The following is a 23,449-nucleotide window of genomic DNA, read 5'->3' as shown; positions in this document are numbered from 1 at the left end:
CAAGAGTGAGGACATATGTCTAATGAGATCTCTTTTGCATCTCAGTTTTTTCTCCAAGACAATAATGTTATTAAAGGGAGATAAAAAAAAAAAAAAAAAGATTTAGAGATTTCAACATTGTCTCAAATTATGCTCAATCTGCTATTTATTTAAAAAAATCGAATTGTTCCAAAGGTCTAATTTTTGCCTAACTTCACGAGTAACATCTGAGAAAAAGCGGACACTTAAATAAGGCATGACTGAAAACCCCATTAAGTCTCCTGAGCAATGAAAGAGCAAACTCTGAGCAATAGAAATTTCTCTTTGGGTGGTTGCATTTGTGTTTTTGTTAATCATGCCCTGCGTATTGCAAGCATATGTCACTGCGCGCGTGTGTGTTTGTCTCTCTGGCAGCGCACACTTCCTGCAACAGTGGCTAGGGGGTGCATGTGGACAGAGGAAGCCACACTAATATATTCCTCACTGGCTGCTGTGAGCTGGTCACATGGGGAGCCAGTGCGAGTTTAAAAGTGCTTTGGTTTCCCTTCAGCCAGTGCAGTGTGAGCCTTTGCTTGAGACGCACACACATGCACACACACTACATGCCTTTGCCTACAGAACAGCAACTTTCTGTACTGGAGCTTCTCTGATCTACCCAAACACACACATACACTTTCACATCTGTGTGCAGCTATAGAGGACAAGACACAGGCATTAAGGAGCGGAGGAAGATAAGGCAAGAGACGGAAGCAAACGCTTTTAAGTAAGTAACTTGATTCTATCTCTTCTTTATAAACTGTCAGTCATTTTTAACAGGAATGTTTTGTTGCATGCAATGCCATTTGGTTTTGTGCTCTGAGGGACATGCAAAGATGGACAGATTTTTTTTGGCACTCCTATTTTGGAAGCTGTTGGGATAAACAAATAATTGGCAAATGTCACTTAACGGATTATTTCCTGTTTGCTTGAGGTTGAACCCGTTGTCACAGTGTTCACGTAGCCGCAGCGTCTACTCGCTCTCCGCTGCCTGTTATGCACGTGTTAGAAGGATGCGAGCGAGTGTGTTAGACAGCCGTGCACCATGCAAGAAATGTGATTCACGCAGCCTCGCTCCGGGAAGAGGAGGCAAACAAAGTGGCCAGTTCGCCGGAGAGAGGAGAGATGGGGGTGAGGATCAGGGTACGGAGGAATGGGAGAGAAAGACGGGCGACCGAGTGAAAGTGGAGAGGCTTTGAAAAGCCCTGACACTAGGCAGACAATTAGCCCCAGCTTCTGTTATCTGTGCCTTTTCTGTAGCCGCTGCCCTGAAGGCGCGGGTCAAGGGAAGATCTGACCCAGTGTCAACACTCCTGCATGGAAGCCATTATCAGGACCTGATTGATTAGTTTTAGCAGAAATCTCCTCATCTCCTCCTCCATCCCTAGCTTGGGCTGCTGCTTTTTGTTCTTTGGCTGGGTTTGTATCTTGCCGGTTTCCCTGCCTTTACTTTCTTCATCTGTGTCTTGGACTTTCGTTGTGGGTGGACATCTCAAGGAAACCTGTCCGAGTCACATTAAAAAAAATAAATACATTTTCATGAAGAAAACATCAGATATTATTATTATTATTTGTATTATTATTTATTTATTTATTTATACAAATTAAATCACCATAATGCATGCCGATTGAATTATAGAATGTTTATTTATTATTTTAAGTATTGTTTTAATTTTATTTCAATTTTAAGAATAAGAACTAAAAAGTAAGAAATATCAGCAAATTTATTAACAAATATTAACAAATATATTTTAAAATAATCCAAAAATCAACAAACAAACATTTTTAAATAAACAAAAATCTATCTATCTATCTATCTATCTATCTATCTATCTATCTATCTATCTATCTATCTATCTATCTATCTATCTATCTATCTATCTATCTATCTATCTATCGGCTTTAATTATTTATTGAAATTGTCATGTCATAATGCAACGAGTCTTACAAAGAAAGAAGATCCATTTTCATTAAGCAAAGTATAATATTTGTATTACTTACTTTTGATTGCACATTAAAATATGTCCTGGACATGTTCTTGAAAGGTTTCATGAGGTTCATCCGCATTTTGCATATCTACTGGTCTTTTTTACTTATTGGGATGCAACATCCATTTATTGGGGGGCTAAAACTCTTTATCTGCAACACAGGGACATGCTGCGGGGGTAAAGCTCTTTCTCTTTGGTTTTAAAGACTCTGCCCTCCTCACATTAGCCCTAAGGGGGGTCAGCTTAACGCTGGCAGGGTTGACACTGCCTTAATGACGCCCTGTTTCATGCCTTATTGAGAGCGGTGACTGAATGGCTGCCGGACACCTACTTTTCTTTTTAAATGAGGGTCTCTGCTTTCTCTGTGCAGCGTTTCAGTTCGTAAAGCCTTCACCAAAGGGGCTCTCGCTGTCATCTGAGCAGCCTGTAGCTTGGCACCTGGTTTTAGTTTGACTCCGTCCACACAAACGCAGTAAAAGAGCAACACGCGCCGGTCCGGGAGCTTGTGTGAACGTAAATAAAATGTTGCAGACTCAATAAAAGAGCTAAAGTGCGGTGCACGTGCTACATTAGACTTAATTAAATGAATACACTCCTATTGGCAGATTAAACAGGATGTCTTTAGGTCTGGAATCACGGTAGGGATTCGTCTCGCAGGGTGTGATTCGAGACCCCATGCTCGCGTTTTTCGCTCTAATCTCTCCGTCCTGCCCCGGAGCCGTGTTTATGATTCAAACAGAAGAAAAGTAAAATAACACCAGCATAATATTTCCCTTAACATACTTACCCATTGGATAAACATCCTTAAACAGATGTCAGAACGCAGGCTGATCACAGACAACGGGGGCTGCCGATGCGTTCTTCCCCAACATACACAAATTCTACAAATTAGAAGCTGGTGCTTGAGGAATCCGCCAGGAAAACGCTTCCCACTGCTCTCATTTTCAGAGCCAGGGCCACACTGAGATGAAATAGTCTGTGATCTTTATGAACTGTGTTGTTAAAGCTGTTTTGATGTGTTGGTAATCTGCTGCTCATTCAATTACCATTTGATTGATTTATTTATAATTTAAATTGCGTGCGAATTTGAAGCCTGTGTATTTTATGCAGTAAATAAGAATTTTCGAGATGAATAGTTATGTTATTTTCTTGACTCTTCCAATTTTGCCCTTCACTGAGCTAACTAATGTGATGTTGCCACCATTTGATATTGAGAATGTGAATGCCGCCAACCCCATGCGCTGTATTAGTATTCATTAAAATGCATTTAAATGCGAGAAGTCTTGTTTTGACTTCCACATGGGTCTTTATATGAAAATTAATATTTAAATCACTTTTATATAGAGAAAGACAGAGTAGATTTGCACTTCCTGATGGAAATACTAGTGCTTTTGCAAGACAGTAAAGCCTAGAGCATATTTTGAATTTTACCAGGGGTATTTAAGGGTGTGCGTACAGTCTGTGGTTCAAATTTTGTCATCAGCGTTGTATTGTACGCAGTGAAATTTTTTAACCACTTTTTGCTCAGTTCACATATGCAACTTGAATTTTTTCATTAAAAAAAAAAAAAAAAACACTGGACCAACTCTCACTCTTAACTAACTATTAACGATTACTTTTGCCTTAATAACTCCTTATTTTACTGCTTATTAATAGTGAGTAAGGCTGTTTAGGTGTGTGGTAGGATTAAGGGATCTAAAATATGGTCATGCAGAATAAGGCATTAATATGTGCTTTATAAGTACTAATAAACATCCAATATCCAATAACAATTGACGGTAGCATTAACAAGCTTATGAGATAGACTCTACCAAACTCCCAAAGGAGTCTTCAATATTTGGCTCTGCTTGAAATTAATTAATCCCTGGGTTGCATGAAATCTATCATTCTTCCACTTAACCCCGTCCACAAAGCGTCCACTATTACCAAATTAGACTACCTGGATCATAACTGACCTGTTTAACTCAAGGATGTGACTTAACCTTGGTCCTCTCCTCAATGGCTCCATTCCTGTTCATGAAGCATTATAATACCAGATCCAGGTTCTCCATCCCAGACTCTATTTAAAGACACATCTTGACCCTTGCCAAAGTAAACACAGAGTATACATACTTATTTATAGTCTGAAGGCCATAAGATCACCAGCATGTCTTTGAAAGTTCAATGAGTTGACACTTTTGCCGTTGCCTTGGAGGTAAATTTGGTTCCTGAACTTTCGAGTGTCATTTACTGACCACCTCTATTGCTTTTGCACCTGTAGATAAAGATTTAAGCAAGGAAAGGCGGTCCAAGGTAAGTGCACAAGGGTGACCCGTATCTCTAGGCACAGTGCAAAATACAGGACGACCAGAAAATAGTAACCCAAACAACTCTCTGGCTCTTCTCTGGCTACGTCGCAAGCTTTTAATCTATTAACTGCTGATCCTTAAACTCTAATCAATGCAGGCTTTTATATTTCCATTAAACGAGAAAGGGAAATGAATAAATAAATCATGCCATCAGAGTAGCCAGCCTCCTTCACTTGGGAAACCATCACAGACGGACCTCTTCTTAGCGTGTGCATTGCAAATCGTGTTAGCGATCTAGGGCAGAGTTATTTGCCCAATTTCCATCCATCCCCTTGGCTTTTTATGGCATGTCTGTATTATTAGTGCCACTGCTTTTGATAGCAAGTACGCTTGGTTATTAAGGGAAGGGGGTTTGCAGAATTCGGATGAGGGGGGAGGCGTTGTGTTGACTGGGAAACGTTAATTGCATTAGTATTCCCCATTTGGCCTCTGATTGGAGTGGACTGTGGAAAATGCCAGGGTACATTTCTCTGTTTACGCCCCGGCATGGGCTACTATGGACCCTGGCAGATAGTCAAGGTTGAGGGCCCCTGGACATGCTGCATTTGTGGCGCCTTAGTCCTGCACAAGCTGCCTGGTTTCTCTTACGAATTCAACATCTTGTACCTCTTTCGTAACCTGTTGATGGCATAGTGAACTTGTAAAAGTGAAACATGAAGAAATGCTAAAATACAGAGGTTGACGTGTGTCAAACAAATCAAGATAAAGCTGAGATTGTTCTGAAAGAGGATCAACATGAATCAGGATTTACATTGTTTCTCAGATGCGACTTGTTGCATTAATATAGCTTTCAGTTGATGCTTTACATATGCCAACTATTTTACATTGTCTTCAATCTTTGCAAAATTTGGAGTTTTATGATAATAGTTTAATTATTTTGAGCATTGGTTTGCATCATTTAAAACATTCTAATATATACATAGTATATATATATATATGTGTTGTTGTTGCTGTTGTTTTTTTATTAATGCTGTTCTTTGGAAGAACCCCCCCCCCCCCCCCCCCCAAAAAAAAAAAAAAAAAGTATCACAGTTTCCATGAAAATATAAAACAGCACAACTGCTTTCACAATGATAAAAAAAACAAAAAAACTTTTTTGAGCAGCAGATCAGCACATTATAATTATTTTTGAAGGATCATGTGACTCTGAAGACAGGAGTAATGATGCTGAAAATCCAGCTTTGCATCTCAGAAATAAATAGCATTTTAACAAACAATTAAATTTAAGTTTAATAATACCTCACAATATTACTGTTATTTTTATTATTATATATATATTTTTTTATCAAATAAATACAGCCTTGGTGAGCAGAAGAAAGACAGAGAAAACACACAAAAAAAAATTTACCAACCCTGATATACTGTATATGAACAATAAATGTTTCCATGTATAATGTCTTTGCTTTTACTGCTCACTGTTACATACAGAACTACCGTGCATTACATTTAGTTTCCTGCACAACAAGGTTGCAAATTGTGTTTTTAAAATGCAGCTCAAGTACTGCCATGCATCTTCACAATGAACAACACTATTAAACCATCTTAATGGTGAGAAAAGACTGTTCAATATTGCATAAGTCTACCCTTTCGCTCAGAAGCTATTCAGTCGGCAAACCCGGGTGATTAGATATCGTGAAATCCGTTTAAAATAATCTTCTCTTCTTATTCTTAACTTAACATGCCAAGTTAACTTGTATTGTCACCTGCAAGCATGATTAGATTTAGAGTGTTTAAAAGGCTTTTAATTGAAAACGGTGGCTTTATTAACAGTGCTGTGAAGCCCTGCAGGTGGACTCGATCTGCCCTGTAATCCTAGCAGTCTGGGTGTGATACGATTGTTTTCACTAAGCATACTGAATTAGCTGTGCTCCCTGCTGCCCACAGCTGCTAGTGCCTCCATCGAGGAGCTGTTTCCTTCAAGAGAAATACTTTCTTCTCATTAATGTGGCTTAATAGTTACGGCTGCTTTGGAAAATTGTGTGAATTCCTCGAATGACCTTTTGAAGGGGTCATATCATAAGGAGTCAATTTTAAGGTGAACCAGTTCATTGTACTGTGAAAACATACGCTAAGTTTCAAATAAAAAGAAATAAATAAATGACTTTACTTTACTTTTAGTCATTTAGCAGATGCTTTTTTCTGAAGCGACTTACAAATAAGAAAAGGTAGCTACAACTAAAAGTCAAAACTCTGTAAATACTATATACACACATTTAAGAAAATAAAGAAATTAAATCAAATTGACAAATGCATACAACAACATTTCAATACTAAACATTTAAATGAAAACAAAAAATAAGCTAAAAACAATTCAAAATAGAAAAACAACAAAATGTAACAAAAGCCAAACACCAAAAAACAAGTACATGTAATAATAAAATATACACATATAAAAATGAATTCAATATATATATATTATTTCATTTCCATATAGTATGAAGTACTAAACTAAAATTAAACTAAAATTAAAACTAAAACTGCATAAACAACCTATACAGACATCAACACTGAGCCAAGCACACGTTTTAAAACAACAACAGCAACTTAATTACACATAGTAAGAAATGGTTATAAAAACTGAAGCAGAAGTGAAACAAGTTGTAGGAAAGAGGAACAATCAAAAGTGATACTTACAGGTGCTGGTCATAAAATTAGAATATCATGAAAAAGTTGATTTATTTCAGTAATACCATTCAAAAAGTGAAACTTGTATATTAGATTCGTTCATTACACACAGACTGATATATTTCAAATGTTTATTTCCTTTAATTTTGATGATTATAACTGACAACTAATGAAAGTCCCAAATTCAGTATCTCAGAAAATTAGAATATCAATTAAGACCAATGCAAAAAAAAATATTTTTAGAAATGTTGGCCAACTGAAAAGTATGAACATGAAAAGTATGAGCATGTACAGCACTCAATATTTAGTTGGGGCTCCTTTGGCCTGGATTACTGCAGCAATGCGGCGTGGCATGGAGTCGATCAGTCTGTGGCACTGCTCAGGTGTTATGAGAGCCCATGTTGCTCTGATAGTGGCCTTCAGCTCTTCTGAATTGTTGGGTCTGGCATATTGCATCTTCCTCTTCACTATACCCCATAGGTTTTCTATGGGGTTAAGGTCAGGCGAGTTTGCTGGCCAATCAAGAACAGGGATACCATGGTCCTTAAACCAGGTACTGGTAGCTTTGGCAGTGTGTGCAGGTGCCAAGTCCTGTTGGAAAAAGAAATCTTCATCCAAGCATGAAGTGCTCTAAAACTTCCTGGTAGACAACTGCGTTGACCTTGGACCTCAGAAAACACAATGGACCAACACCAGCAGATGACATGGCACCCCAAACCATCAATGACTGTGGAAACTTTACACTGGACCTCAAGCAACGTGGATTATGTGCCTCTCCTCGCTTCCTCCAGACTCTGGGACCTTGATTTCCAAAGGAAATGCAAAATTTACTTTCATCAGAGAACATAACTTTGGACCACTCAGCAGCAGTCCAGTCAAGACGCTTCTGACGCTGTCTCTTGTTCAAGAGTGGCTTGACACAAGGAAAGCGACAGCTGAAACCCATGTCTTGCATACGTCTGTGCGTGGTGGTTCTTGAAGCACTGACTCCAGCTGCAGTCCACTCTTTGTGAATCTCCCCCACATTTTTGAATGTTTTTTTTTTTTCACAATCCTCTCCAGGGTGCGGTTATCCCTATTGCTTATACACTTTTTTCTACCACATCTTGTCCTTCCCTTCGCCTCTCTATTAATATGCTTGGACACAGAGCTCTGTGAACAGCCAGCCTCTTTAGCAATGACCTTTTGTGTCTTGCCCTCCTTGTGCAAGGTGTCAATGGTCGTCTTTTGGACAACTGTCAAGTCAGCAGTCTTCCCCGTGATTGTGTAGCCTACAGAACTAGACTGAGAGACCATTTAAAGGCTTTTGCAGGTGTTTTGAGTTAATTAGCTGATTAGAGTGGGGCACCAGGGGTCTTCAATATTGAACATTTTCACAATATTCAAATTTTCTGAGATACTGAATTTGGGACTTTCATTAGTTGTCAGTTATAATCGTCAAAATTAAAGGAAATAAACATTTGAAATATATCAGTCTGTGTGTAATGAACGAATCTAATATACAAGTTTCACTTTTTGAATGGTATTACTGAAATAAATCAACTTTTTCATGATATTCTAATTTTATGACCAGCACCTGTAAGTATCACTTTTGATTTTTCCTCTTTCCTACAACTTGTTTCACTTCTGTTTCAGTTTTTATAACCATTTCTTACTATGTGTAATTAAGTTGCTGTTGTTATAAATCAACTTTTTCATGATATTCTAATTTTATGACCAGCACCTGTATATCCTTTGCCGGTGTCACAGCCGATGTTGTAATTAATTAATTAATAAAAAAAATTAAAAATAAATAAATAAATAAATAAACCCTGTCCATTCCAAAAGACCATTATGCTTATGTGCAAGTTAAACGTACAGTTAAATAAATAAATAAATTAAGATATACATATAAAAACATTATGCACTTATCTGTTGGTTTGTTTGTTTGTTTTGATTTTCTTTGCTTTCATCACAATCATGCAACTTATTGTTCTTTATTATTGAAAAATAAATATTCTCAAATATTGACATTGTAATTGCTCTGAAAGCAATGGATTTTGACTTGTCAGGCACAAGTAAAATCAATGCCATCAGAATGCAACATATAGGTGATATACAGTACTGTATTTAAAAATACAAACAAACAAAAATATTTTTTTTGTAATTAATAAAAGAATATAAAATGTTCCCTTTCATCAAAAGTAATGATTTTGCCAATTCTAGAAACTGCAGTTGCAACGTTAGCAACAAAACAAAACAAAATAAAAATAATATAAAATAAAAGATCCTCTTTCATCAAAAGTAATATATTTTTTTGACTCTAGCAACTGCAGTTGCAACTTTACCAATAAAATAAAATAAATAATAAAATACAATTTTATGACTTCTTTATAGGGGAGGGGAAAAACAAGCCAGTTAATGTTGGTAACACTTAAAGGGACTAATTCTTACTATTAACTAGCTGCTTATTAGCATGTCTATTATTAACATATTGGCTGTTTATTAGTATGTATAAAGCACACACTCTTCATGACCATATTCTACATCCATAATCCTATCCAATACCTGAACTTAACAACTACCTTACTAGTTATTAATAAACAGCAAATTAGGAGTTTATTGAGGCAAAAGTCCTAGTTAAAGGTTTGTTAATGGTGAGAATTGGACTGTGACATTAATGTTCTTTCATGTGGTAACTACAGTTTAAGATGTTTTATTTATTTTTTATTTTTTTTTGCTGTTTGCTTAATAGTTTCATCACAATTGCTGGCATTATAAAGATCAACAGATAAATACTGACATTCTAATTGCTCCGAAAGCAATGGATTTTGCCTCGTCAGGCCTGAGACGAATCAATGCCATCAAAACACAACATGTGGGTGATATACAGTGCTGCAAGGACGTCTCTGAGCGAGCCGGTGTCCAGGTGGCTTAACTGCCTACTTAATGAGTACCAAATGACTGTATCTCGTCACCAGATGGCAAATGTTAAAAGAAAGTCATTTACTTTGAGTCTTTGCGGCGTTTTAAATAATTGGACTGTGATTACAGTGAAATGTCATGCTGAGCACACTGACATCATCAGCTGATGATATTTTCAAAATTAGGACCCCCTGCCGTTTGCCCATTAGGGGTTTATCTGACTAACATGGCTTCACTCGGTAAGTGTCATTTTATAAAAGGAAAAATGTACACATAAATTAATTTTAATATTGCATATATATTATGTATTACATAATTTACAAAATAAAAATAATACAATCATCTTAGGTTTTAATAAAAAAATAAATATACTGGTCCGTGTAAAGTGGTTAATAAATTAAACGAATAGAACGGAACAGAACAGAACCTGAAAATCAGAACAGAAGTAAAGTGCAGAAATACACATTTCAGATTTTCTAAAGATCATCTTGAGTGCTTCAGATGAGATCTTAAATTTCAATGCTTGATCAAAACGTGAAAATATGTAAATATCAAAAAGTGTTGACTTTTTTTTTTTTTTTTTTTTTCTTTCTTTTTTTCCTTCTTTGACTCATCATAGAACAGGTGCAATCTGAAAAACAAATATGAATTTTCTCCCTAGGGACAACGGTTTTAGTTATGTCTAAATCTTTTCAGTCAGACCTACCATGATCTAAGAAGTATTTTAATGATTATATATATACACTACCCATCATCCACAGATTCACCAATAGAGAAGTTGCCGTTATACCATGAGGAAAAATAAATGAAAGTGACTACAAACTCCCGTGAAGCTCCTTGTATTCTATCTCCCTCTCTCTCTCATAAAAAAAATAAATAAATATTGCAAAAGTAGCTGGTCCGTACTAAGATCAGTCTTCATCATCTTTTAAATATTTATTGTGTCTTTCACTGTCTGTTTTCTATTGAGCCTTTGTGAACTTTTCAGTCAAAAAAATAAATGATTATTTACTGTTTCATCTGATCTTAATCATCATAATGAAGTAGGGCGATATGATTGGAAGCAGTTAATCTGCTTAGAGAAATGGCCTCCTCTCCGTCTCTATGGCCATAATTATTCCTCCTTCACTCCATAGGGAAGCAGTCTCCTTAAGAGGTTCATTAATTACGACACAAACCATAACTCTTATCTCGCAAATAGTTTCCCCACATATTCCTGTTGATTTCCTGTTTCCAAAATGAGCCGGTTTTGCCAAATGCTTAACTCAGGTGGAAGTGAGAATCTGGGCTGAATTTATAGCCGTCTTGCAAAACCAGCACTTGTCCTTTTTATGTCTCCCAAAATAATAAGACATCCTGATTAAGTAGCGAGTGGCAATGATAGCGAGGAACAAATGCACTAATGGTCGCTGAAAATAAAACAGTTGACAAGACTGCATTAAAGCGTGTGTAATTTAAGCGCTTTAACAGCTTAGGTGCTGGTGTTGTGGAAAATATAACAGCGTGTATTTTACCTGAGAGAGAGAGATCTTTATTCCAGTAAAAAATATTTATTTTTTTATTTATTTTAATTTGTCCATAAAACCTTATTTATTTATTTATTCCTCCATTTATAGTGTGAATAAAAATGTATGTATTTATTTATTTATGGTTAATAATGATAATAATAATAATAATAATTATTATTATTAATAACAATAATAATAATAATTATTATTATTATTAATAATACTATCTGTGTATTAATAATAATTAGTGTATATTTTCTTCTCCTGCACAAATATAATATGTGCACCAACATAACATCAGTTAACATCCACTATTCTGGGGTCTGAGGTGATTTTGGGGCCCTTGAGATGTTTTGATAATTTGTGCTTATTTCAGCTACTTATAATATACTATTGACCAACATGTATTTTTTTTTTGTATTCAGCACAAACTGTGCTACAATAATATGTGACCAAGATCGATGTACATGTTTGCATTTTTTAGAAAAAAAATATTATGCGTGGTTAGTAAGTTTTGTGGAAACAAATGTAGCTGAAATAAGGCCATAAAACCCACACCACATAGTCCTGAATAAGACTTTTGTGTAATCAGTCTTGTAGGCTAGAATATTTACTTCACAATTATGTGAAAATCATTCAGCTTACTCATTCACAGAAAACAATATATTGATTGAAATTTTTAAAGACATGTTTTGCGATCGAAAGTCAATATGCGAGGGAGTGGTAATAGGCTTGAATATTAAGTGATTTTCACCTGAGAGACAAAGGGCCCTCCCCTAAAGCTGCTAATAGGACATCAGCGTGACTGTGACTGAGGCAGGTAAGAGAGAGTGTGAGGAAATTGAAATTTTTTTTTTTTTTTTTTTTATTATTTGGTATTTTATTTACAACACAGTATAATCAAAACATACATAATGAAGGTCAAAGACACATTATTGTGCACACTGATCTAACCACAGAGATGTGAACAGACTTTAACTCATTCCTGCAACAGATTCTGTTCAACAAGTGAAACAAGTAAATCATACCTGATATTTACGTGTTATTTAAGTGTTTCTGCTTATTTCCATGGATTCAAGAAAAAAAAAAAAAATCAGATGTCAAGGATCTTGTTTTACCATAGAATATCAGTGTAGTTGAATATCTGATGTTGGTACAGAGCTCTCAGAGAAAAACAGTTTGAAGAAAGTCAGCAGGATTCATCTGTGGTTCAGGTACCTGATTCAATTAAATACAAACCACCAAAAAAAAAACATTTGTGAGCATGTTAATATCATGTATATATTTTATATACTTTTTTTCCAAAACCACAAAGTTTTGTTGTAATCGTGAGTGTACACAAAAAAAAGTAGACACTTAAAAGTTTCAATTGATGTGTAACACTTATTTGTGTGACCAAAATCAACAGAGTATTTTTAGTGTCTTTTGCACTGATAAGAAAAAAAATGAACTTGTCTCGCCAGGGAGACAGCCGACCCCAGAGGGTTAAATCTTGGTTAATACCAATACCAGTTTGCTTCAGAAATGGTTATTTAATTGATACATACGGCCAATTCTGGACTCAAAGAAAATCTTATAATTACAACATTTCAATGCCACTCATGTTCATTCATCTCATAAATATGATCTTTCCAACATGACTTGATAGCAGTGAGAGTCTGGCCATGCAGAGCTAGTGAAAAATTAACCTTGATGAGAAATGGCACACAAATATATAAACAAGGAATCACACTAACGCTGAGGGAAGGGTTGGTTTGTGGACTACATTTGAAAAACCTGTAGTAACTTAATTGGCAAGAGCTTGATTTTTCCCACTCAACGTCTTGGGCTCTCAGGTAATCAAGCGCACATTCAACACATGCAAGTTATGATGCAAAAGTGATTAGACTAATTAAGACTAACAACTGTTCTATCAAGGATTTTTTTTTTTCTTCAGTTTTCTTGGCTGATTTGTTAAGGTAATGCTCAGGTGTAGGCTTTGTTTCAAAACCAAGTATGCTACCTACATAGGCAGCATTTGAAATCACCACAGACACACATGCAATCTAAAGTCTATTTCAAAAGCAGCTTGTGTTTTTGAACAGACTTCGCATCAGGAGAAGAAGTCAAAAGAGCTCATGTGGGAAGATGATGATTAGATCACTCCACAAATTAAAATTAGAATGGAAGATGCGTCCCACATGATGTTTGTCCAATTAGCATTGCCTTAAAATCATACAAAACAGCTGTTCTCAATCAGATTTTGAGGTTAAAAGGTGCATTTTACAGAAACTCTGCATTTTTTTATGTTTAAAGTATTAGTTTAGCAACATGCCAACCCTTACTGGAAAGTATATGATGCTGATTTTGTTCCAAATCAGTTACTTATGAGGTTCAGTTAGGATGTTGCCTAGGCAATAAACATCAAGGCTCACAAACCAAACTCATATTGTGATAAGCTATTATGCTAATATGCATTTTGGCTTTCGGATTGTCTTTGACATGCGATACACCTGTCAGATGCATTAATCTAAAGCATCAACGCTTCACTGCTAAAATCAGCTTAAAACAAAGTTGAGGGCATGTAAATGCCAAGTTTGTCCTAGTTAATGTTAAGGCGGCACATTACGACACAGCGGTGCTCTTAGCACGGAGGAGGTGCAGACAGGGACTTTACACTTAAGCTTGCTTCACCTCCGGGGTGCTTGAGAGACATTAATACACTTTTGAAGATGGGATTGAGGGATTTTGTCAACCTGCGACACAGCCTTCGGAGATTAGTTTGATAGCAAATTTTGGTGCTCGGTCTAATCAGATGGATAAACCTACGACTGTTGAAAAATGATTTGCAGATTGATCTGTATTTTGTAACCTAAACACCTGCATGTGAAACTGATTCAAATGCCTTTATACTGAACAAATTGCGTCCATTTGGATTAAATCCCGAACATAATTATGTGCCCTGAAATACCGAATGATATATGGAATGCTTGGCAACCCTAATTACGACCTTAAACTTGAACATAAAGTGCTGCTTACTTTAGCTCACCCCGACAATCCATCTCGGGATCCGTCAATCCGTCGCTCCCGAAACCTCAATCTCCATTTTCTCTGCTGCTGTGTCAAAGAGGAAGCTTTGAACTTCAATTGCATCTAATGCAGGAACCTTCTATTACCGACGGCAAGCCAAACCTGTTTATCGCTTTCCACATCACATGTGAACTCTTGAAGCAAGGTTAGATGTTCTCAGCAGAGCAGGAGGCAGTGCTGACAAACTATGATAAATTAGTTGTTTACTGACATTTTATGCTGGCTGAGGATGGTGGTTAGGGAGGAGATGTGTGTTAATGAGAGGAAAATAAGTCATGGAGATATGCTCACATTGATAAGAGAGAGTCAAAAAATGCCGATTAGGTTGCACCACAAACTGGAATATGCGAGATGCAATCTATATGATGTTTATTCATGTGATGCTAATCTTGTCCTGGATTGCATACGATTTAACAGTTAATGGCTTAATCAGTAAAATGGATGTCATTTTTAGTAGTTAATAAAAAAACAGACATATTGCATAAATAATGTTTAAAGTTATAGTTCACCTAAAATTCTGTCATTTACTTACCTGCATTCTAAACCTGCATTAGTTTATTTTTTCTGCTTCTGAGATTTTAAAGAATGTTGGTAACCAAACAGTTGACGGTACCCATTGACTTCCATATAATAATTCTATATTACTTCTTATACTGTAGAAGTCAATGGCTACCGGCAAATGTTTGGTTACTGACATTCTTATATATATATATATATATATATATTTGATTGAGTAAAATGACGAAAATTACATTTTTGTGTGAATTATCCCTTGAAGTAAAACATAAATAAAAAATGCATTCAGAAATGTGACATGGTTGATGGTAGCAATTGATTTAACACATTTACCAGCCTTTTGCTAATTTGTATGTCAGAAATGTAATATAAAATGACATTAATGAGGTTTTGGAGGTTGCTTATATAATTTAAATGTTTATATAGTAATTTTTGTTGCAAAATTGGATATAACTTTATACAGAAAATATACATATTGCATGCTTCAAAACTCCGGAGTCTGAGGTGCAAGTGTAGATTTGGACTTAACCGATGAACACCACTTTAGAGAATGCAGTGCTAGCAGATTAAATAGCATTTTAATGCACTTTGTAATGATCTTATATGGGCACCTCCTGTGCCTACCTCTCATATACCCTTAAAATCCCCTTACTGAGCAGATCCTCCGCTGTCTGAGTCTTCATTTGTGCGTCAACCATACAGAGGGTGGGGAATGCTTTGTCTAGATGAAGGACATTGCTGACAGCCATATTTTGGTGTCCTTGTAAACACTGACCAATCGAAAAACAACAGAGCATGACACCTTTATCAAGCCAATAGCGTAACTATAGAAAACCACTAAAAACTGCCATTTATGGTGGCATGTGATGGCAACGCACATATATCACTTAAAGCATAATGGCATATAGTCAAAACGGCCATATTAAAAGAGAACCAATCAGACTCTTTGTCACGGTGCCAATGTAATTAATGTGCCAGCACCAGGGTAGAGCTGTAACTGAAGATCAGTATTAGCTGTCTCATTAGCATTTTAAATAAGATTGAGATTAGTTACACTGCCAAAATAATGTGGCTACCAGCGCAAGTTTGGGGCCAATTTGGGTATTTTCCCATCTCCATCCAATTAGATCTTTGACACTCACATTTCACCTCTATTTCACAGAGAGCAATTAAATGTTGAGTTGAAGCTTTAGAGAAGAATGAGGAAAAGAGAACGGAGCTTATTTAGCTTGCACAAAGAACGCCAGAGAAGTTAATGAAGAAGAGAATAAGAGGCGACAGAGATGAGCGGCTAAATAGTTTGGACTGATAAAGGTGTCACTGAATATCACTGGACAAGCCATTAGCTTCCCCTTTCAGTTAGCTTCCCAGATTTGCTTCCTATGTTTGGATGCAAAATTGACTGAACAGGGAATATATGTTGACATATATCATGAGAAATTAATTTGAACCTGCAGTTGGCCCTTAAAAAGGTTGCTGACCAATTCTACCTTAGCAACTGTTGCTATCTGCCATGTCACAAGCGTATGCTCTTTTCAAATGCACGTTTAAATGTATAGTTGTAAAATTAATTTAGATGTTTTCTAAAGCAATAAAGGAAATATTTCAGAACAACCATGTATGCTATAATGTTGACTACCTTAAAAATGCATTTCATAAAAATGAAATACAAATTTCTGATTTTAAATCCTTCAAAAATTGCCCCCATTGACGAGCTTCACATAACCTTTTTTTTTTCAAATAAAACATTTGTCATTGTTATTAACATGCTGTTCATTGAACGTCTTAATGTGTACTGAACCTGAAATAGTCCTTTAACTTCCCAATATATGCCCATCTAAATATGATGTGACCAACTAAAAATAACTTGACAATTTTACTCTGATGTCACGGTTTGCAGCAGATGACTAAAATGTCAAAATAAATAACTGTATACAAAAGTCTGTCTTATCTGAAGCAAATCCTTAAAGCAACCAATATCGGCGGTGAGACATCAATCCAGCAACATATGTGGTATATATATCACAGCATACAAAACAAACCACTTCAAACTCAGGATCAAAACCAGCCAAACTTGGCATCATTTCCATCATTGGGTTTCTTGCTGAAAAAAACCTAAAACTTTAATCGGAGTCAAAAACATTACTGAGTTAACATACAGCATGAGAAAGGTCAAATGCCCCCAGCATCCCTCAGTGCACAGATGTTTAGCGCAATAGCATTTTTCACCCACCGCTGCTGCATAATCTCTGCTGATCATAGACTTGGCAGCTACCTGTGTACTCATTAATTGATTCCCACCGGTTCACCTCAACGGCCGTGACCTAACTGACATTGCATTGCCCAATAAATGGTCCTATTAAATCAGGGGATCTCATAAACTTGCCGAACAGGGATGTCTTGCGCAGGGCAGGTCAGCATTGGCTATCAATTATATGTCCAGATGACCTTCTGTGGCCTCACAGTGGGGCGACTGCTGACCAGACAGTCACTTGCGAGTGTCTGGATCAGAACATTCTTTATGTTCGCAGTGTTTTCCTGTTTAACAGAATGGATTTATTAATCTGCTTGTGTTTAGCCTTGCACAGGTCATACATGGATCCAACTGATCCCATGCTCTTATCTATTATTGATTAAGTGGTCTTGGAGGTGTATGTAATACCCAACATGTCAGCCTATTACTGAGTATTAAATGTCTATCTTATGGACATGACCGATACATAAAATCATGTGTCTTGTTGAGTGACTATTGCTTTTCAAGGAGATTAGACAATTAGTCTCTGGTAGACAAAAAAAAAAAGCAACCAACCACACGAATACCATAGCAATCATTAAAACATTATAGTAACACTGTAAATTGTAGAACTGTTTATAGCAGGGGTGGCGAACGTCGTTCCTGGAGAGGCGCAGCCCTGCAGAGTTTTGCTTCAACCCTAATCAAACACACCCGAACAAGCTAATCAAGGTCTGAAGAATTACTAGGAAGCTACAAGTAGGTGAGTTTTTATTAGGAACTCTGAACTCTGCAGGGCTGCAGCTCTCCAGGACCGGAGTTCACCACCCCTGGTATATAGTAACACCTAGTTACACTGTAAGAACCACCTGGAACAACACTCATAACACAATATAAACTGCATAGCAGTCCCCTAGCAACCAACTAAAACACCCTAGCAATCAAATAGGAACGCCTAGCAACCACCTAGTTACAGAGAATGAACAAACCAGAACACCCCACCAATTTCTTTGCAACCTCCAATTAAACCAAATAAGCCACAAACCAATCCCTTAAAAACCACCTGCAATATTGTAGCAACCACATATGCAGGAACACCTAGCAACCACTTATCTACACCATAGCAGCAACCAGAGCACCCCACTTACTATCTACACCAATATAGCAACTGCATAATCATGCCTTAGCAACCACCTACCAACACCCTACCATCTGCTTAGCAACCACAAAGAGCACCCTGATAAACACCTAGTTGAACCACCTGTAACACAATATTAACCACATAGAAATCTCCTAGCAACCACATAGAACACCATAGCAATCAAATGTGTTGGAATGCCCAACAACCACCTAGCTACACCCGGAGAACCACACAGAACACCATAGTAATAACATAGAAACCACCCAAAACCCAATTGCAACCACGTAACAACTGCCTGCCAACTGCTAGAGCAACCACCAAAAAAACATATCAACCGCATCACAATCCCATAGCAACCACCCACAACACCCTAGCAACCACATACAAAGGAACACCTAGCAAACACTTGTCTACAACCCAGGAACCACACAGAACACTGTGGCAATGCCCCAGCGACCACACAAACATCCTAGAAACCACTTAGCAACCACTTGGAACATCATACCATTGCATGACAATCCCCTAGCAACCACCTAGAACACCCTAGCAGCCACATACAAAGGAATACCTAGCAAACATGTGTCTACTATCTAGGGACCACCCAGAACACTGTATAAATACCCCAGCAAACACCTTAGAAACCACCTAGCAACCACTTAAAGCAATATAGCAATGGCATAGAAATGCCCTAGCAACAACCCAGCACACCCTAGCAACCTAATTAAGTATGTAGACCCTGTGTGAAATGTACTGATTGGAATGATAACCCACATCACTTTCTGCTTTGATTGGTTTGGTGGTTTGTTTTCTTTTTTTGCTTTTACTAAATTATGTGAATAGCAAGAAAACACTAAACCTCAACTGTCGGCCAGTCTCCTTGCATATTTGGCATTTATCAAAGAGTAACACTGTTGTGTGTCACACAGATGCTGAGCTGTCAAAAGGCAGCGTAAAAAGTGTTTGCCAGCCGGTCCATCTGTCTGGTTTAGGTGTGAACTCTTCCAATTCTGTTTGGGCTGTTGTTTGTGCAATAGTGTCTTTATCCAAAGGAAAAAAAAAGGTGATTTTTGAAATGTTTGCAGAAGCACTCGAGCGGGAAAGCACAGCTGGTGACACCCACAAGGCGAGTGTCTGCTCGCGTCTCGGCAGAGCTGAGTGTTCCAGAAAGCCGGACGTATCAGCACCTCCCTCCCAGTCTTTCCGCACTAAGCACTTTCACCTGCTTTACAGTTCTATCAGCGGCAGTGACACACTGATACATGCGGACCAACATCCATTAAAATGTGTTTGCTTCAATGTCAAACAAAAAATGTAACATGCCCAGGAAGAAATGCGCTCTGAGCTGTTTCTGTCCCTCTCTCTTGCCAAACATGAGCAGGCAGGAACAAATGCATTTCCTGCCCGATGCTCAGTGCATACTGAATGACCGAAGCTGATCAAATAATAAATGGTATTTTGCCAGAGTAATGAGATCCTCGAAACATCTAGATTATGTTCAGTTGGTTAAACATAGCAAACAAATAAAATGTGTGTATATAATATCTATAACATCAGTAATATATTATATTATTGAAAATTATTATCAGTAATATATAAATACTTTTTAAAGAACTGAATGCTTTTATTCAGTATGGACACATTAAATAATAATAATAATAAATCTATTTCTTTCACTTTTTCTATGCTCTCATTTCCCTTAATATCTTCCTGTCCTAGCTTTTATGGTTTTGAATTATGACTAAGAATACAACGACTGATAAAACAATACTAAAACAGTGTTATTGTACTATAATTGAGTTACCATTAGTTTTTTTTAAATAATATTTTGAATATTAATATTTTATTTTTATATATTTATATTTTATAATCTTATAATCTTACTTTAGAAATTTTGTTGCTTATGTTGTCATTTTTTTATTTTTTATTATATGATGTTATTTTACTTTCTATTCATTGAGAAACACTGAAACAAAGTGGTTTCCACAAAATATATTTCAACATAAGAAATGTTTCTTGAGCAGCAAATCAGCATATAATAATAATTATTTGAAGGATCACTGAAGACTGGCGTAATGAGGCTGAACATTCAGCTCTGCTTCACGGGAAAATATACATTTTAAAATATATTGAAATAGAAAACAGTTATTTTAAATTGTAATATATAGTACGTAAAAGTCAGTAGTAAGGTTTTAGTCATACCACCCAGCACTAGTTGCTAGGTAAGACAAAATCGTATATCTTGTTATGTCTTCTGAAACATAAGTATGCCAACATATTTCCAAAACATGTTCTGAAAATATGATGGCATTAACATAACCCGAACTCTGCCGGGTCGTTTTGCTCACGGACCACCAGACAGTGTTGATATTTGCAGCTGGTGGTGAGAGGAAGATTGTCGTTACATGGTTGAATACAAGCCAACATCATGTGACGTCATGCTCACATTTGTTTTGCTGTGTTTCTATGTCTGTTGCCTTGGCAAGTGATGAAAGCACTTAAACAGAGTATTGCATTTCCTGAAATGAGAGGAATGACAGTGACGGCCGGCTGCCACGAGAGCTGCTCTGTGTGCTCGCTTTGTAACCAGAGCAGACCGCATGTACCCGACGCTAAACGTTTTTCTGGGATGGGTATGGCTTGGTGTGATTTGTACACATTTTTGAGATGGTTGTGTCGGATTCACATTCGTAGCTTGTGAGATTCACATTCGTAGCTTCACTGACCAGACTTTGGTCAGTGAAAATGTTTTGTGAGAATTAACTATAAATATCTGACATTAGTTGCGACAACCTTAATGACAGTCTTATATTGTTGAACCCACTTGGTTCAAATATTAGAGTTGCGAACATGTTAATACAAAGTTCGGTCATGAAGCTCTAGATGGAGCAGGCCGATAGGTTTAGCTCAATCTGATAGAATCACAACATTGTTCACATGGTGTAGCTGATTGGTTACTTTTCACATCGCCAGCCAATGAGCTTGCTGCTCAATATTCAAATTTGCTTGCTCTAGCAGTTGCTCTGCTTTTTCGAAACCCTCCGCCTCCCCCAGCTCCACCCTGTATAAATCTGCTATGGGGTAATGTCATGTATGTTATATATGGGACAGCATCGTAGTAGATCTATTCTGCCAAGACCAAACATATTAACATTGTCATGTAAATTACCATGCTAAACTTGCCAAGAGGTGTCATTACAGAAATACAGTTTTGCAAAACGGTCTGACTAGCTAGTTAATTTCTCCAACGATGCATCGCACTATGGTATTTCAGCAACGAGTTACATTGTTGTATGGGAAACACACATCTAGTGGCACCACAATTCATGTGGAAAGATAAGCATGTTTTATGGTATGGTGATTTGGTATGAATTTTACAATCAACTTTCTTTTTTTTTTTTTTAAATCGTATGTTTCCATACAAATAACATTGTAAAGAAAAAAAAGATTTTAGAAGAAAAATAAGCATGAAGGTACAAATCAGATTCTACAAATTCATGTCAGTTAGCCACCAATTTGCCAAAACGTGAAATCGTTATGAATTGCCATGCGAGTGTGATGGATCAGTTAGGCTGGGAGATCAGCTGGTTGACCGGCTAAACCAGTTAAATGCCAGCTTGACCATTCTGGGAGACGAGTTTGGACTTGTTAACCACCTTTAGTTACTTTTTAGACTACCTTAAGCAATATCTTTTTCAGCAGGGGTGTTTTAATGAAAGTCAATAGATCATTTGTGGCATCATAGTGATTGAATATTCAAATGGTACAATGCAGCATTTGAATATTCAAACACTACTGAAACAAATGGCTAGTTGTGTTAGCTGGGAACATCTGACGGACTGTTTTTACTGCCTACGTGATTAATTTCTTTGACTCCATCTGGCTCTGTTGGTTTACGGTGTTCTTGCATGTAATCTACAACATCCCTGGCCAGATAGCCCTTCTGTCCTGACCGCTGATACATGGTGTAATCCATCCTCCTGCTCTTGTCTCGCTCGCTTTAGCAAAACTCAGTTAAGGCACTTTCCCCGCCGCCGTGACTAACTGTCCCGAATGCCGTGGCAAAGTTCACCGGGGGTCTTTGTAGTTGCCAGTTGTGTTGGGGGATGGGAGTATCGAGGAAATGGACTGATATTGTGTCTGATACACTGTTTGGATGCTGTGCTGCACTTCGGATAATCAAAGCTTGTCTGATTGTATCCAGGTTTCTAATTTACATCACCCATTTCAGCACATACCTATCCCTATTCCCTGTTCTAAATGAATAAATAAAAATATAATAAAATAATAAAACAACAACAAAAAATAGAAAAAAAAGAAAATAAACAGTAAAGTGACATTAAATTAATAAAGCCATGTTTGTTTGTTTATTTATTTGATAAAATACAATAAAATAAAATAAAATAGCAGGCTTATATATTTTGCTGAAGATATCAACGTGGAGGGAAAGAAAAAATAATGAATAAACAAATTAACAATAAATTACAGACAGATAGATAGATAGATAGATAGATAGATAGATAGATAGATAGATAGATAGATAGATAGATAGATAGATAGATAGATAGATAGATAGATAGATAGATAGATAGATAGATATTTTTGTCCTTGTCAGTGTTGAATAAAGAAAGAAAGAAAGAAAGAAAAACAAAAACAAAAATAGATACAAATAAATAAACAATTTATATCAGGGTTAGTTTTACTTTAGAAGGTGAAAGTGGAAAAAAAAGGAATAATAATAATAATAAAATAAATAATAAAATAAATAAAACACAACAAAACAAATTGACAGTACAATGAGACATTTTAGAAGGTCAATTTGGGGAAAAAATATATATTTATATAATAAATGAATAATAAATATTTATAAAAAAATAAAATAAAAAAACATGAATAAAATAAATTACTGAATAAAAACCTAACTCTCAGTTTGAATATAGAGTAGAGTTTAGGATATGCATTAAGAATCTATGAGCATGTGTAATGAGAAATGTTCAGTGTGGTGTGTATAGTTATGAATATTGAGTCTCCGTTACAAAGATAGGTCTTATGCGCACTGCTGTCCCTCACACATAAATAAATAGTTAAATATACCTTCTGGAAAT

General features: G+C 36.6%; 1 protein-coding gene across 1 annotated transcript in view; it reads left to right on the top strand.

Annotated features, from left to right (window-relative positions):
• The first annotated feature begins 468 nt into the window (after window positions 1-468).
• Window positions 469-23,449, top strand: part of LOC306863764 (ciliary neurotrophic factor receptor subunit alpha-like) — a 174,195-nt gene continuing 151,214 nt past the window's right edge. The window contains exon 1 of the mRNA XM_079407314.1: window positions 469-742. The gene's annotated coding sequence lies outside the window, so the exon portion shown is untranslated. The remainder of the gene's footprint in view (window positions 743-23,449) is intronic.

The sequence above is a fragment of the Barbus barbus genome (assembly GCF_936440315.1).
Source record: "Barbus barbus genome assembly, chromosome: 45".
In the NCBI taxonomy this organism is placed as follows: Eukaryota; Metazoa; Chordata; class Actinopteri; order Cypriniformes; family Cyprinidae; genus Barbus; species Barbus barbus.
The sequence above is the reverse complement of the archived record's forward strand: the minus strand, read 5'-3'. Positions and strand labels throughout refer to the sequence as shown.